Below are 17,437 nucleotides of genomic sequence, written 5' to 3'. Positions count from 1 at the left end.
GTCCAGAATTTCCTTATAACCTATTTGAACTGTTAAATGTAGTTGAGCAGGGGAGAGGAAGCCAAGGCAACATCATTTCCATCTTTGAGAGGAATGTAAAATACTGACATTCTCAGTAACGTGTTCACAAGTCACAGACTTGACAGAAAGCAGTGTTTTGCCATTAGGGTAATTCTAAAGCCTATAGTATTCCTTTAACACAGGATGAAGAATAGATATGGGATAGGAAGGTGGCTGCATACAATTTCCTGACCAGAGTGTTCAGAATGTACCAAATCACTCTTAGCGCTAAAATAACAATCTGTAGAGTGGAAGATAGTTGCTTTAAGTTACTTCAGCAATGCTTATGGCTCTGTAATCCAAATACTTCCCAATTGGAAAAAATTGAATTTCCGTTTGGAAACAGCAGTGCGTAAGTGGTTGAATACGGTGTCACAGATGGGGTGGGAGGCATGGGAGGAGTGTGAACAGTAATATGAAGGACTGTGACCAGGATGGCGTATATTTCTTGTGATTTCTCTTGATGAAGAAACAGAATTAGTGATTGGCTGATTTGTGTTAAGTGGCTTGAAGCTAAGTAGGCATATGGAGATGGCTTTAATTAACAAGGTACTAGAGTGCTATGGGACCTTTTAATTATGTGTATGTTTTAATCGTTCTTCAGACTGTTGCGCCTAAATCAAAGTATGTTGCAACCAAGGAATGTTAATCCATTTGGTGTGTAGTTGATAATTTAAAGGGCCAAAGCTCATGCAGGAACTATCTGCATCTACTTAAAGCCTTATAAACAACCTCCTTACCCATACTGTATGGCAATATTAATAATCAAAGATGTGTAAGAATGGAAACTTACTAAAACTAGTCTATACAGCCAAAAGCAAAATTTCTAACCAAGTAAACAAAACATGAAAATTGTGTAAACAACTTCTTACAGATAAGAGCTTCAAAGGAGGAGGAATTTTAATGGCAGTAAAAGGAGTTTGTATTAGATGACTTGCTGCCTTTTGATGCAGTTGTTATCAATGCAGAGTTTTGTAACTGTTTTGAGATATCATAAAAGCAAATGCCTTTTTGTAAGAATAGCGTAACCACTACCAAACTTGAAATTCAGAAATTAGCTGTTCTTGTGTTCCACAGCTACCTCAAGTGTTAGACTTGTGGCACATTGTGGCCAACGTGCTTAAAGACAGCTCTGGTGGACATTAAGGGTGAATCTTATTCCATAAGTATTCAAAAAGATTGTGTCATTTTAAAATTTTTTTTAATGTGTTATCTGCTGAACCAGTTTCTATTTAATGTGTTAAACCACGGTCAGTGAAATAATTGACCATGGAAAAACAGACAATAGGATTCTAAGTAGTATTAATACAGATACTGTTGGTGGACGTACTCAGATTTGGTTAAAACAATTCTTATGCTAGAATTCCAACGTTGAACAGTTTGAAAGAAAAGTAGAAAATGAAGCGCTGAAGGAGCTGGGAATAAAGCTGTATTTCAAATTACTAATAGGTCTAACGTGGGGAAGGCCTGTATAAGTAACTCCTTGAAGGACTCCCTGCAGCAAGGAGAAAAACTCCAGTTTCATGAAAGTGAAACTCCTAAACTTGAAGTAGCTAGCTAGCTTCTTACCTTGTGCAGATGAAAGACTAGCCCTGGATTTAATGGAGGCTTAATTGCAAACTAATAGTGCTATTTCAAAACAAATATTTAAATTCAAATATCAAGCTGATATGAACAAAAGAGAAGGGCAGTGTAGGATGTGCGTGAAGCAATTGCTCACCTCTGAGCTGTGCAGGGACGGTAGGCAGAAGGTAGTGAATTGCCACTATTTAGTAGCGGGGAACCCCTGCCTCTGTGTACCAAGGCTTGCTTCTAAATCATTATGTCAGTCTGCCCGATTAACCTCTTCGCCCGACAGAGGCTATCGTTGCAGGTGCTGTCTTTAATACCTCCTATATCCTAACTGGGGGAACCTGCAGTGTGAGAAAACTTCTGTACTGGCCGGTGTTTCGTGAAAAATGCGTTGTAAGGTTTTCATCTTGTGAGGGGAGGTAGGGAAGAGAAAAAAGTGCAGCTCGACCTCCCTAATGAACAGAAACGGGCCAAGGGAAAGGAGACGACATCAATTCTGTTCTTCCCAGCAAGTTACCTGGCGGTCAGTTGAAGTACCATGCACCTGAGGAAGAAAGAGGAGAAGGGCTTATTACTGGATTTAATTTGAAGCCTTGCTGTTCCCGGCAGTCTGGATAGACATCGGCACCCTTGGTGTGTACTTGCTGCAAAACTTTTAATATGAACTGTAAATACCACTGAAATTCAGTTACTGCTGTTCTACATGGCAGGGACTGACTGCATGGGTCAGGTAAAACGTTCGCCTAGAAGGGGCTGCCTGAGAAAGGTGTTAGATTTGGATAAGCAATAATGGTGCCTCGCAAATATACTCTCCCAGTCAGCAGTGATTTGGGGTTTGGAGTATTGTTAGTCAGAGGTAGGCACAACTGAGGCAAAACTACTGAAAACTGGCAGTGGCTGTGCCCTGGAGTTCCCGTTCTGCAGGTGAGCTTTAGCACATCAAGTGCATTTATTTTCATTTGAGGTGAATAGCTGAAATGCCCTGCAAACTAAACTACTTTTTTTAGTCAATTGAAGTAATTAGTTTTGCAAGATCCTATGTCATAATTAAGCAATCCTTAAAATGTAATGAAAGATTTTCAAGTGTGTGTTAAAGTGCAAGAAACCTAATGAAGGGCCTATACACACAGCTGTTCAGCTGCTTGGCTTGTGGGTTTCTTCCTCTCCCATTTACAGCCCGTGGCAACATACTCCCATAAGCAGGGAATGATGAAGCCATCAGGTGTTTTTTCCCATGAAGAAGAGGGAACAGAGGAGTAAAGTCACTCAGGTGTGGTGGACAATATAAGGCCAGTAAATGTTTTGCTCACAAAAATACTGAGAATTGATTTCTTGACAAAGTTGGTTTTTTTTGTTTTGGGTTTTTTTTTTTAACCTGACTCCAAATTTCATGTGTTAAAATACAAGAAACTCTACAGGTGTCTACAGAGACGGAGGGAATGGTGTGTGAACAATAGATACACAGTGATGGGGATAGTTTATTCTTAATACAAGAGTTGTGGTCTTCTGTGTCCACAGGGCAGATAATTTCTGGAATGCTGTCTTTAGTTTTACAGGCAGGAATTAGCTCCCTGGCTCTAGGAAAGCAGAAATTCAAAGTGCAAGAAGAGAGCCCGAGGTGCTGTGTATTAGTGCCTCCACCATTTCTGGTAATTCAGTTTCCTTAAGGGAAATTCAGTAAGTTTTGGTTTGTTTGTTTTTTTTTTTTTCCCCCGTCTCACTTTCTTCTGAACTTGTATCATGCTCCGGACTAAAATGATGTTGTTTGGTCTCCATCTGCACTGAAGTTCAAAAACACTGTGAGGGGCCTCATCTGTGTTCCTGTTTCCTACAGTTTCTGTCTCCTGCTGCTTGAAATCTTCACCAGTCTGTCCTTTCCTTCGCAATGATGGCTGATTTTTCTGCAAATGTCAAGGGGCAACATGTGGAGGGAGATGAGAAGGGATCTGAACAGGTACAGCCTGAATAAAAGACTTCACTGCAAATAACTTGAAACTACTATTTGTATTGGTTTTTATACTTCACCCAGATACTGAGAGAGCAAGGATGCTAGTAGTTTTATATGTGTATATATATGTCTGTGTGTATTTATGTGCATGAGTATGTATAAACATATTGAGAATGAAATTAATATATATGAATTTGGGAACAGGGTTTATCAGTTTACTGTGGTACAAAGTACACTGTATTAATGGTAAGTGTTCTCGCTATTCACGACCCATTTAAACAGAAAAGATGTATTGGTTGGGGGAAAGAGCCAATATTGTCTCGATTTGAGCATCACCTAAGAGAGAGAGGTGACGTACCGTTGTTGCACTATACATCTCTCTGCTCCTACTAACTTTATTACCCGTTTAAGCGCTGAAGGTCTGGGTTGGCAGAGCTGTCGGTAGCTTTGGGAGCGAGCCGTGCACTTAGCGCTTGGGAATTTCAGGCTGTAGAGAGGCTGGAGTTGTGTCCCTTGAAAAATATCACCATACCTGAGGGACAAAAGCAGGACTTGGGGGTCCTCAGTCCTATGAGCTAGCAGTGAGAAAGCTCTTTCCTCTTCTTTTTCCACACTTTTGACCTTTCCTGCACCAGGCAACATCAAATCTTTTCACCAAAAAGAGCTATACCAGGTATTGGGTGTGAGCTGATCTTGTGGCTTGGCCGGATTGACTCAATGTTGCTGAGGAGGTGGAGAGCGTTCATGGTCCTTGCAAAGTTGGCTGATGATGGACGGCCCAAAGCCGCTACCTGGCCGGCAATCCTCAGCAGCAATTTTCAGTCTTCACTAGTTGCTTTCCCCTTTTCTCTGAACTAATCATCTAACTTGTTCAGGAGAATAGCAAGTATGCTTCTAATGTTTTCCTTATATTCACTTTTAATGCACCGTGATCCCAAAGGTAAGCAAGCTGCCGTGTTCCTATTTATGATCCTGAACAGCTGAAAGTGGTGTCCTCAACTAGAAGGGACAAGAAAAAAAAAAAAAAGCTAGATCTAGTGAAACTTGGAGCTGTGGGATGCCGGCTGGTGCTCTCGTTGCTGTCACAAGGCTAATGTGCCCTTCACCCTCCTGGTCTGCCCGGGATGTCCTCAACCTGTCATTGCCGTGGCAGGTCTGCTGCAGTTTGGAGCAGTGATCGGACACGATTACCTCTGACACCTGCCATTTCCTTTCCTCCAAGAGCAATTGTGGCCATCACCTCTTATCAGACAAGGCCTTGAAACACCAAATTGCTCAGAGCAAATCCATTTCAAAGAAAATGGATTTAAAGCAGCTCCTGTCCTTGTTGTTCTTGGAAGGAAACTAATGCCAGTACAGCACAGCTCTGTCAGACACTCTCCCTGACAGCTTGATACTATCCTTCCTTAAAAAAGAAAAGCAAGAAAAACCTCTCTGTCCCCTCCCCAGCCTTTTTAACCATGTATTACTATTTTCTGGTGTTAGTTCCTTGCGTCTAGAGCAGCTTAGCTGCATGTTCTATGTGTTTAAAGCTGACTAATCTCCTTTACTTGTCCTTTTCCTTTGACTTCTCCACTGCTGCTTGGCAGCTTGCCTATACGCATTCACTGTGTCGCTTTGCCGATTGATTGTTTTTCCCCCAAAGCTGTCTGTCAAGCAATGCTTTCATACACCGAGTCTAGTACAAGTAATGCCGTGACCCCACTTTCCTAACCAACACGTCGTTTGCTGGTTAGGGAATCCTTGTATACATATCCTTAGGTAGTACCTAATTTATTGTTGTCTTCTGCAAAGGGTTTTTTAATCTAAAATTCCTGTTATCAAGATGTACTGGGCTGGGCTGGAGTTAACATTCTTCAGAGCAGCCCATATAGCGCAGTGCTTTGAATTTGTGATTAAAAGAGCGTTGATAACACACTGATGTTTGACAGTGGCTGGGCAGTGCTTGCACAGCGTCGAGGCTCGCTCCATTTCTCACTCTGCATCCCCCAGCGAGCAGGCTGGGGATGAGCGAGAGGTTGGGAGGGGACACAGCCGGGACAGCTGGCCCCCAAGGGATATTCCAGACCAGATGATGTTGTGCTTTGGAATAACACTAGGGATTTTGTTTTCCAAGCTGCCTGTTGCTCCAAAACTGACTGGGCATCAGTCTGCTTGTGGGAGGTGGTGAGTGACTGCCTTTGCATCACTTAGTAAACTGTCTCTATGTTGACCCGTGAGTCTTCTCGCTTTTAATCTTCCTGTTCTTTCCCCCATCCTGCTGGGGAGGGGGACAGCCAGCGAGCGGCGGTGTGGATGCTTGTGTAGTTGTGGAAGGGTTCTGCTTGAAATGTGTTGCTTTATGCATCAGAAAGACTGTTTCTTCAAAGCTCGCTTGGAATAGGTATATTGTGAAGAGCCATTCAAGTCTAAGTTAAAAGATGCTTTCTCCTAGATCTGCACAGCCATGCCTTAAAGTGAAGGTTCCTAGTTCGTTTGTTTGGTTTTTTTTTTAAAAAAAAAGTGTTAGGCTATTGCAGTGGTTGCTGGAGTGATCCTCGGGTCAAGAGGAAGATGCCTGTTTCCTACCTAGCTTTTTGTAAGTGGCTAAGCTGCTAGACGTGAGTGCTGCCTGTTTGTTTGGAAGTCATAGGCTGAATGTTTCAAGGGGAAATGATCACCTAACTCCCCTGACCTAGGACTTGGCACAGACAGGGCCATTGAGATCTGAATTACTTATTTTTATAGCAACTGACCCACGCTTGAACATGACCTGCTCATCTCAGTGTGTGCCTGAGTTTTGCAAACCTAGATGGTGTGGTGCCAAGGATTGTTTTCTCTCTCCTTTTTCTCCTTGACCTCACCATCACATACTGATTTCTTTGATATCTTTGTGAAGAACTTGCTCGAGTGCCCTAGTTGCAGTCAGGGCTCTGTATTACTTAACCATAACACACAGGTGAGAATACACAGTTCCTGCCCAGTTCTTCCCAGTGCAACTGGAGTAAAAGGGGATGAAAAGATACATATCCCACAGAGTGATGAGGACAATAGTAGGAACAAGGCACCTTCTTCCCAGCCCCTTCCTTTTAGCTGTTTCTGCTCTCTTCACCTTTCGTCGCAGATGACTCTTCTTTCGTATTTAACATTCATCTTTGCAAGCCACAGCATCTCCCAGGCCACCCTCTGTTTGTTTATCAGCTTCCTCCTTGTCCTTTCTTAAAAATAAAGCTAAAACCATCTCAACTCGCCTTTGGTTCCAAAGTGCTGTCTCAACCGAAATCCCACCTGGCCTCCCTCGCTGGTGGGTAACTGCTCCAAGTAGTTGTGACGTGTATCCTCTTTACAGAAGACATCCCACTGAAGAGCTGCTCCCTCCATCGGTCCAGGGCCTTGTGAGGCAGCACCATTAAACAAACGTTCTCCCAGCTCAGGGGAAGCCTGGATCTGCCTTAATGGCATGAGTGCAACACGGCGAAACATGCTGGAAAACAAGCCCTCGTGGCTTTCGATAGCCTTGGATGACTTGCATCAAGCCATCCAGTTAGAGTAATAGGTCTTGTAGATAAAAGGGAAGCTGTCAGTGTCACGTTGCTTGACTTTTGTGAGGCTTCTGGCACTGTCCAATGCAATATTTTCCTACCCGAGTCAGAGAGCTTGGTTTGATGAAACCATTAGCAGCCAGGCAGGCCCACGGTCAGGGAATGCCGGTTCGCTGCAGCGTGGAAGGACCCAGGGAGCGAGATCGTGCCGTGGTCTGTCCCACGTCTGACTCAACTGGTGTTTTCCTTAACAGCGTTTGTGATGGGAGAATACACTCGTTAAATGTATAGATGGCATAAAGCTAGGAGAGGCTGCGTGTGTGCTTGAAGACGAGAACAAAATCCAAAATTAATTTACAGGGTGGAATTTGAGTGACAAAACATGAGGTGTTTCACCTGGACTGCGGTAACAAACACCAGGGAACCAGTGGCCAGCCAGCAGCTGCAGAAAAGGAGGAAAGGGAGATAGCCGAGTTGTATTATTGTGGAAAAGGAATACATTTTAAAGGGATGAATAGAGAATTGCTTTACTTGATATATTCAATGGAGTGTTATAGGCAATTTTCAACATATCTGGAAAGATGTAGCTCAGCTGGAGAGAGTGAAGAGGAGGCCAGCAAGAGCGATTAGAGGTCTGGAAAACCTGTATTTGGAGGGGAGAGAGAGAAAAACACTGGAGCCGTTCAGGTTAGAGAAGAGATGGCTGAGGGCAGACAAAGTTTACAAAAGGCTGCTAGAAAGAGGGTTAAGGAATAATATCTGTTTTCCGTGTTTGTGGCAGATAGGATGAGGAGCACCAGGCTTAAACAGTAACCTCTCTGCTTGTGGTTGGATGCTAGGAAAAGCTTTTCATGGTAAGGACTGCAAAGTCCTGCGACGGCTTGGCTGGGACACTGCTGGGTCTTCCCTGCAGAGGCCTTTAGGAACAGGGTAGAAGGAAGACAGGTTAGACCTCATCAAATTCCATTCAGCCCATTTTTTCTGTTTTTAACGGCAGTGAGGAACTGGTTCCTTGCTGGTGGTGGTGAGGCAATTCCCCACCGTGTTGTTTTTCAGGACTGGCGTCACTGAAGGCAGCTTGGCCTCCATGGTTATGTCTATGCTCTTAATTAAAAGTCGGGGATAGGTTTGCATTGACCCTTCTTTGGGCTACCTTCCTCCTGGGCAGGTATGTCTTGGAGAAAGGTGCTTAGAGCAGTCCAAAACAAAAACGCAGTGATCTGAGAAGTAATCAGGGTGGGCAATGAGGGGTCCTCAGCTTGATTTGGTTTAGCAGAGCAGATGAACATTGGATCTCGCTTCTCCCCTGAAGCACACCCACCCTTGTTCGGAAATGCTTCCTTGCTCCTAGCTGACAGGGAAGCCCATTGCCTCCCTGAAATTTTCAGCCTTTTTGACAGCAGAAATTAAATTCCTTCAAGTCCCCTGAGACTGCTGCTCTCAAAAACCCAGCCTGCGCTCCCTAATAACAGGATTTAAAGGAAGAGAGAACCGTTGTGCTGTGAAAAGAAAATAACGCAGAAAAAAAATGGAGGCGAGCAGGCTGCAACTCCAGCTGGATGACCCTTGGGTTTAGCCGCATCGTATTTGGGTTGCGTTACCCAAACGTTTTCCTGAAGCCTTTCCTGCTTTCCCAGCTGGTGTTGCTCTGCTGTCCTTCACTGTGGGAAGCTGTGACCTTCTCGGAGGGCAGCTGGATCTGCCCAAGCGCTCTGCCGTCGGCTCTCGCTGGCCGCGGACCCCTCCAGCCAGCGTGGCTGCTGGGCTCAAGGTTTCCATCGTTCGAGCAGCACGCCCGGCGGCAGAGCGTGGGCAGGGAGAACGTGACAGCGTTTTCCATCAGCTAACAGTCCAACAGCTGAGAGGTTTGCCTCCCCTCTTACGCAGTCCGTATTGCGTTGCCCTACGTTATCCATTTGCCGTCTCGTTGATTCGCGTACTTCACACAGGCTAATGTGGCTTGCTACACCGCTACCCGTTTACATTGCTCCGAAAAGTGCCAGTCAGTTGCAAGTATCCTGGTTTTACCAGTCCCTGCCTGTAATTATGCAACTTCATCAGTATTAACAGTGTTAGCACAGCTTCTCATACTAGATCTGTAGTTTTTTGCGTTTAAGGATTCTCATCAGCTGACGTGCACGCTGAGGGAGTTAAATCAGCCCAAACCTGCTGGGGCGGTGTGACTTTGTGTTTAATGTTCAGAAGTACCTTGTAATTACCTCACCCCTTAGATTAATACACAGACACAACTTTATTTGAGGCTCTTATCTATTTTCAGAGTTAATTTTCCTCCGCCTTCACCACCTTTTCATGTCCTCGTCTGAGGAGTTTGACCCATTTTAAGAGGGGCAGGAGATGCAGGACTTGGTGGTGGCTGGCTGGTAGGTCGTTGGCCACGTCTGGAGCTTTCTAGCGGCTTCAGGCGATGCCTCCTGCCCCAAGCATGAGCTAACACCAAGTATATTTTTGTCTTGTTCAATTATCTGAAACCCTGACTGAATTCAAGACTGAGCTTCAGGTTACGTTCCAGAGTCAGATTTTCATCAGCAACTGTTTTTTCTTGGTATTATACATTTTTCTCGTGCATAGAGACATTCACATGTACGTGCTGAGTGAACGGGCTATCTTTGGGAGTGATAATGAAAATAAACCAAGTGCCCCAAGGTCACGCGGCTGCTAGGCAGCAATTGAAAAAGCAGAGATATATCTTGTCCCCTTGTTTGCGGTATTTGAACAGCATTCAAGTGCAGCACAGGGCTATGTCTGCTCCAGGAAAACTCCCCGACAGCACACCTAAACCTCTGTGGCCATGTACGTACCAGTCGATGAAATGCACGTGGGCTCCCAGGCTGGCCGGTGTGGGATTGCCTGTGCCCATGCTGTTATATGGGCACAAACTGAAACACAGCAAATTCTGTTTAAACGTAAGACTTTTTTACTGTGAGGGTGGTCGAACACTGGCACAGGTTGCCTAGAGAGGTTGTGGAGTCTCCAGCCATGGAAGTATTCAAAACCTGCCAGGACATGGCCCTGAGCAACCTCTGGGGTTGTTGGATGAAAGGAATCTTTGTGAAAAAGAGTTATTGGCATGCTGGTAAATTCAGCTTGAAATGAAGGATACTTTTCCAATGAGACAAATGGCGCTTTTTTTAGCAGCTTTTATTATTTGTCGTATCTATTTTACCAGTATTTCCTACTCGACCAAGAAAGGTTAGCTTGACATGTGGGATTCTCACGCCACTGATGTCTGTAATGTCACTTTTCACAGAATGAAAGCTTCCAAAATGAGACACAGAAAAATTACTTGCAATGAAACAATTATTTTAAACATATTCTTAGGGGTTTTTTGCCCTACTTAGAGACCTACTCTCTCTCCTTACACAAACTTCCAGATTTTTGGATGACCATTTTCCCTATTTTTATGGCACTTAAACAGGAGGGAGGGAAAGGCTGCAGCTTGGATGGTAATTGCTCTCCTGGGCTATGTTTTTGATTTGTATTCTGGCTGCTGGGTCATAAGGAGCAGTGTGAATTGCAGAACAGACAGAGGGATTCCCAAGGGAGGTGACAGCTCTACTTTTCCATCCGATGAGGGACTGAATGGGGCACTTGAGGGAGCTATTCACCTTCCCATGGAAGCAGTGAGGAGAAGGAATACCCACCAGCCTCTAGAAAAAGGAACTAAATGAAAAGAATAAATTTTAAAAGAAGTGCCAATCATTTGTTTTAAGGAAAACCAGTGCTATTATAACTCTGCAAATCGAATCGTTTGAAATACATAAAGCAAAGCTGTGCTATGGGTAGATCTTCTCTTGCTTATCCTGGAGTTAACACCGGAGTGAGCCTAAATATTTTTGAGTTAAAATTTATTCATTATAGATTTTGAAAGCCTGCTTTCAAGATGTGAGGGCTTTTTGTGCAGAACTGTAGTGCACGTAGCTGCCTATACGTGCAAGTAGGTGCCGTACTGGGAGGAGGGAGGGATAAAAAGTGAATTTCAGTGGCAGGAGGCCAGTGTCTGGTTCTCTTGATAATCAGAGGGGAAAATTGAGCTTGATCAAGGGGAGCAGCAGCCTCACTCCAGGTTTTCCAAAGGTGCCTGAGGTCTCCCAAGTCAGGTCCCTGTCCTAAGTCTGCACTTAAGAGGAGCCTGTCTCTACTGATGACATGAGAGACTGTCAGCATTAGGCTCAATGCCTTTCTTTGCTTTCAGAAGCTACCAGTGCCTGGCAGCTTATTTGGGTAGCTAAGTACCTTTAACAGGCAGGCCCTTTGCTCTTTCTTGCTTTCGCTGTGAATGCCACCCAGTTACCGAAGAAATGTCTGGTACTTACTGGGAGTGGGCAACACCAAATACCAGGAGCAGAGGTAAGTCCTGCAGATCTTCTAGCCAGGTGAAGGTGTAACGTGGTGCCCTTGGATGCCTGGGAGAGATCTTGGGGGCTTTGCATGAACACCCTCAAAATGCCGGTCCCTCAGCTGGTGGAAACTGAATGAAATCCCCTAAAAGTCGAGCCAGGTTCTAGTTAAAGCAAATAAAAATAGCTAGTTAATGGACCTAAACTAGAGAAGTCTGTGATACAGGTTTATAAAGATATGTTAGGAAAACAAAAGAAAATGACATTTTGCTGATTTATTCTAAGATCATATTCTAAGTCCTTCTTACTCTGCACTTGGCCATGCTTGCTTGCCCAGCTCACGCTTCGCATTTATCTTGTCATATCATTTATCTTATCTGTGTATCATTTATCTTATCTGCATATCATTTATATGCTAGCATTTAAACCCTTCTTTGAGGTCCTCATGAGTTTCCCTTTGGATTTAAATCTTCCCCAGGTCCTTCTTTCACCCCCACTTCTGATGGATCTTTAACCCATGGTGAAGGTCTTGCCTTCTCCATATGGGAAGCGCTTATACTCCTACGGCACATCAGGTGTCGTCTTAGATTCTTGATGAGGTCATGAACAAATCAGTAATCCACCAAGAACTGAAAAGTTTTTCTGACCCTGAGAAGGCAAGGTGGAAACAGCAAAATGAAACATCTCTAAGCTCTCAACCTTATGTTTCCTATTACTGTACAAGCTGTCAGTCATACCTGATAAAAGAAATTAATGTGAGTGGTTTATTACTAGTTTCTGGCTGAGACCAGGCATGTTGGTACCCTCTTCCTTCATGGAAGTAGCAACCAGCTGGGGGTAAGTGACTTCTTGCCAGGCCCTCTCTGTCTCAGAGGGATATATACCATGAATGAGGGCAACAGGGAGAGGATTGTGGTGGCTTTTCTCCTTCACAGTGCAGTCCTAGTCTTGGGAGGACCTGGGAGACAAGGACCCACCATCTGAGTGCAGATGGGGACCAAGCATCTTTGTTGTGACGCTGGAAGGATGAAGGCTGGGAACCAAAACCCACCAAAGCTGACGTGCATAAGGATGCTGGAATTGTGCTCCGCTGGCCTGGAAAACCAGAGCAAGAAGGCTGGTTCCTCAAAGAGCCAAATGTGCTGTTTTCTGGACAAAAGTAATTTCTTGGCTGCCAGTGACAGCTCCTATTTAGGAGGATCCTGGTTCTGTAGCTGCAAATGAAAAGAGCTGCTTGGCAGCTGGCCAGCAGCACAGCTACTTAATTTACCAATGAAAACTTTGAAGAAATGGGGAAAGTTTGCTAGAAAGCAGGTCTGCAATACAGCAGACTGTGTTTCTCCTTCCTGCAGCAGAAAAATCCAAGGAAAATTTGAAGGATCACAGTAATATATTTTGTGTACCCAGATTTACTGAGCCATACAAGACCTAGCTGTTAGAGTAACTAGAGCACGCAGAATAACTCTGCGTTTACCTTGGTCCCTCCTCTCCTGAGTGCCTTTGCCCATGACCGACAGCCCTGGGACCACCTTGGACCTCCTTGGCTTTAAGGCAGTCAGGCTCTTGCCCTCTGTGTAAGGGTAGATTGGTTCTAGCCCCCTATACCCGGAGCCCTGCCAACTAAATATATAGATAAAAGGTAATTTCCTGAATGTCTTCTCCCGGGACGCATCTCACTGCCTGGAGAGGGAGTGAAAAATCTTCCCTACAGATGATCTTTAGTGGCTGGATGTAAGTACACAAAGACACCGGTGCCAGCTGCAGGGTGACGATTGCAGCCCTGTGGGCAAATCGTCCGGGAGATAAAACCCGTCAGATCGCGGCGTTGCTGAGAGCTCAGAGGCCACATCAGCAGGACACTCACATCCAAGCAACCGGGAAGAAATCATTTTATGAACGATGGTCCTTCTTTTGGAGATTCTCCTCATAAAAAACGCCCTTTGTGCTGCCTGCTGACACTTGTCAGCTTTATGGGTTTTGCAATGAGTCAGCCACCGAACTGGGCTCAGAAATGTAAATTTTCATTGGAAAAATAATCATTATGTGACTCCAGTGACATACATCTCTGTCGGCAACCTCCTTAAGCATAGGCTCATGGGGCTCTCCATATCCTCCCAATCCACCTCAGCTTACCCCAGCTGGTGGAAGAAAGAAATTCTCTGGATTCCCCCTTCCCCCCCCCCAGCATTAACCTTGCGTGTTGTTCAATTACTGGTGATTTTGGAAGATCCAGGTACCAAAGTTCATGCTCCACTGTCCTGCACAGTCGCCCATGCCTTACATCCCCAACAACTCCAGCTGTCTCCGCTGCACCCACACCAATACCCGGTGATTTCTCTCAAACTTCTGTAATATCCTTTGGCTTTTCTAGCCTGAGATTCTGCAGCAGAAGGAAAATTAAAATTTAGGGCAGCATTAAGTTAATTAAACTTACCATCACATTAATAACACAAGGAATACTGTGCAGACTGCATTATTCATTTTCATGTTTTATTCACTAAAAACTCCATTTTTAATGTGCTTGGTCTTACTGGAGGATTTCTACTCTGCTCTGCTAGAGTTTCATGACACACAGGGTTTCAGGGGTCCTGTATATAAAGTCAATATAATTTTCACTTGAGTGGTAAAAGATTCACAATTAATAAAAGAAATGAGAAATCTCTAGTTTCTGGGAAAGAAAAAAATAGTCAAACACGGGGGATCAAATTCCTATATGGTTAAATGAACTAATTTTTATTCATCGCCTTTCCTGTTATCTCATTTCCTAGAACTCCTACTGTTCTCCCCACCACCAGTTTTGTCCATCAACAAAGTGCCAGTTCTCCTCTTAAAGGTTTTTCTAAGGGTCTTGGTGCTGAAGCCTCGCTGCACCATCGTGGCACGTCTCAGTGTTTTCTGCACAGCTTGGCTCCTGGCCACACTGCAGGAGGTCGTTATTTATGAATAATGCAATGAAATACTACATGGTATGAGGTTAGGACTGCGAGGCTGTGTCCTCCTTCAGGTTGTTTTTTTCTTTAAGTGCAGCCAAGCAATAGCTAAATAACACGGTTCAAAGAGCTATGGTTCTTCCATTCCAAGGGGACTGTGGATTACAGCCCAAAAGAACTAGCGCAAAATGAAATTATGGGCACAATAACCCAATGCATGCTTTGGAAAGAGGCAGTGGGAATGTATCTTCCCTTGGAGAAAGGAAGGAAATTAATGAAAACTGAAACCATGGCACAGACACAGCATTATTAAGAAGGCAGACATAAGGAAGGAATCATTAGGAAATATGCAGCCGTTGCAGCAACACAGCACAAGGGAGAAAGGGAGATCAAATGAGCATATTAGATGCTTCCTTGCTGAATTGCTACATTTATTAAAGGTTATTGTTGATACAGGAATGGGTAGACAACCTTCAAGGAAAAGCTGCTGCTGGATGACAGCGTTGAGTTTCACCTTATTGTTCAAACTTAGTGCCTTGCCTGGTGCAATGTGCAGAGATGCAATCAAACTACCAAAGCCGCCTTCTTTCTAAATCCCTTTGCTCAGAGAAAGAAGGGACCAGGTAGCCCAGTCTCTGTGCAAAAGCACCCACCCAAACTCCTCAGGATACGTCCCTACGAGCCTTGAAAATTTCTTGTATGTGAACCTTCATCCATTCCTCTGAGTTTTTCCAGATACCATCTAGGTCTGACAGCAGGAGGAAAAAATAATAATAATAATAAAAACCACTCATTTAATAGTGCACAAAATAAAAGAGTAGTATTTTGAAAGAGAGCCACGCATCCAGCATGCTGAGTCTCTGGGTGAGTGCTGAACCTGCTGGGGAAGAGGTGGCTGTGGGAAAAGATCCCCAGCAGCTGTGGTGGGTGAAGCTGGAAAAGGAGGAGAAACGCTGCAGTTGATGGGGTTGGCTTCCCCCCCCCCCAGCTGCCTGTGCTTTTGGGAAGCTGCGGCTGGTATCGGCGCAGCCGAGGATCTATGATGGCACCCAAAGATCCTCGGGCATGGTGGAGACCCTTCCCTACACCCTGTTCAAGCTGCAAGGTGAAGAGGGACTTTTGCAATACGGTTTTTCTGCCTTGCAATCTACTCTCTCCGCTGGGGTTGGATGTCCCAGATTATTGGACATTTGTGCCTGTGGAGAAGGGCAAAGGGGCTGTGGACAGTCCAGCCGGGATGGATGGTTTTAGGGGTGAGGCTGCATCAGATGTTGGGTTTGCCAGAGCTGGAGAAAGGCTTTTTGCTGCAATCCATGTCCCTGTGAGCGCTTATGCGTGGAGCCTTCTGCATCCAGGACAAGAAGGCATCACCTTCACCTCTACTCTTCATCTTTTTCTCCCTTTCTTCCCTCCTCTACCTCCTTCTGCCACCTGCCCCATTTATGTTCAGCAAAGTCTTTGCATTTACAATATTATTTTTCTGACAGCTGGAAATAATGCCTAGAATCTGCATTTAAAAAAAAAAGAGCAGCAAGAACCCACTCACCCAGGAGAGCTAAGGGTATTCTTCTAGACCAGCTTCTTTATTTTCTTTTAAAGCAGAGTCTTTTCTAGTTCTCAGCCACCTCATGAATTTTTATCTTCTATATTGGCATCCCTGTAGCATGAAGGTTGGTAGACCTTGCCAACATGCTTCAAGCCAGCAGCCTGGGGAGCATCTTCAGCATCAAAAATAAAACTCTGTTCCTGTGGCTGTTTGAAGAAAGGTGTGAAAAGCGGACTTTCATAGTGTGATATTCAAGTGCTGCAGTGCCCAGAAGAGAGCTGCTGTCTCCAGGAGGGGAATTCACAAGGCTGAGTGACACCTAACCAGTGAAGGAGGGAGAGCTGGATGCCTCAAACTGGGATTAGCATCCTTCATCAGTCTGAGTGGGGAAATGAGAAAGAGCTGCAGGTATTCCTGAAATAACTGTCTACCTGCTACCATGGTATTTATACCTGCTCTTCGATATGTATTAAGTTGGGGCCTTCTTCTCTTCTCTTTAGAAGAGAAGGTGTAAGAAAAGATTGAATACTTTTTAGTAACTTATTTGGGTTCTTGCTCAGGAAATAAGAGACATGGTTTCTAAGTCCTCCTTAACCTGAAAAGGCTTGAACCTATGTTGTCCCTTGCAGACAACAATAAGAAAAAAAATATCCACTTGAGGCTAGCCGTTTACCCCATGGAAAAGGCTGGCTCCAAAGGCTGCATTATGATAATGTCGCAACTATAAAGGGATTTCAGGAGAGGGAGACCTGTGATAGCAGGAGACAGAAGGTGCCTTCAGGAGATCTCCTCTGTCCTGTGTTCTCAGCCAAGTCCAGACCTTCCTCAACATCTACATCCATCAGGATGTTTAACCCAAAACCTGAGGGCTCTCAGTCCTCATGGGATAGGACGGGACGACTAAGCCACAGAATATGGTACAGGGTACAGTGCTGCAGTGAGGGTTTGGCTGGGGGTAATACATCAAAGTGGTGGTACAGCATGCGGCCATACACTGGCCTGCTTTGAGCACTTACACAGACAGAAAATTTGCCATTGAAAGGTAAGATGAATGTAGCTGGTGACACACTAATATAGTGCCCAGGGCTTCTCAGCATCTTGTGCTTGAAAGCATTTGAATGACCATGCCTTCAAAACAGAGACATATTACACAATGACAACTCAAAAGGATTATAAAACCATGTTTAGTTTACAGCGTTCTGTGCGGGCTCACTGACTCATTACTCAGAGTGATATTTTTCATTTACTGGCTATGTAGCATGGCTTGATTTACAACGGGCAGCTTCAGCCGCCAACCCTGCCAAAGAACTCAATCAGTGTGGAGTGGTCAGAAAAGCCACATTGCACAGCTAGAAAGTGGGGTTTTTTTCTTTGGATAAAAGGCCCGTGGTGCAGGTGGCTCATTGAAGAACCCAAGCGCTCTCAGATTCTGCATGTTCATTCCTCAGCATGGTTTCGTTGCAGGGTGAGGGAGATCTGCACCTTCTTCGTCCAGCCTGGAG

This window comes from Harpia harpyja, chromosome 4 (genome assembly GCF_026419915.1).
Source record: "Harpia harpyja isolate bHarHar1 chromosome 4, bHarHar1 primary haplotype, whole genome shotgun sequence".
In the NCBI taxonomy this organism is placed as follows: Eukaryota; Metazoa; Chordata; class Aves; order Accipitriformes; family Accipitridae; genus Harpia; species Harpia harpyja.
The sequence above is the reverse complement of the archived record's forward strand: the minus strand, read 5'-3'. Positions refer to the sequence as shown.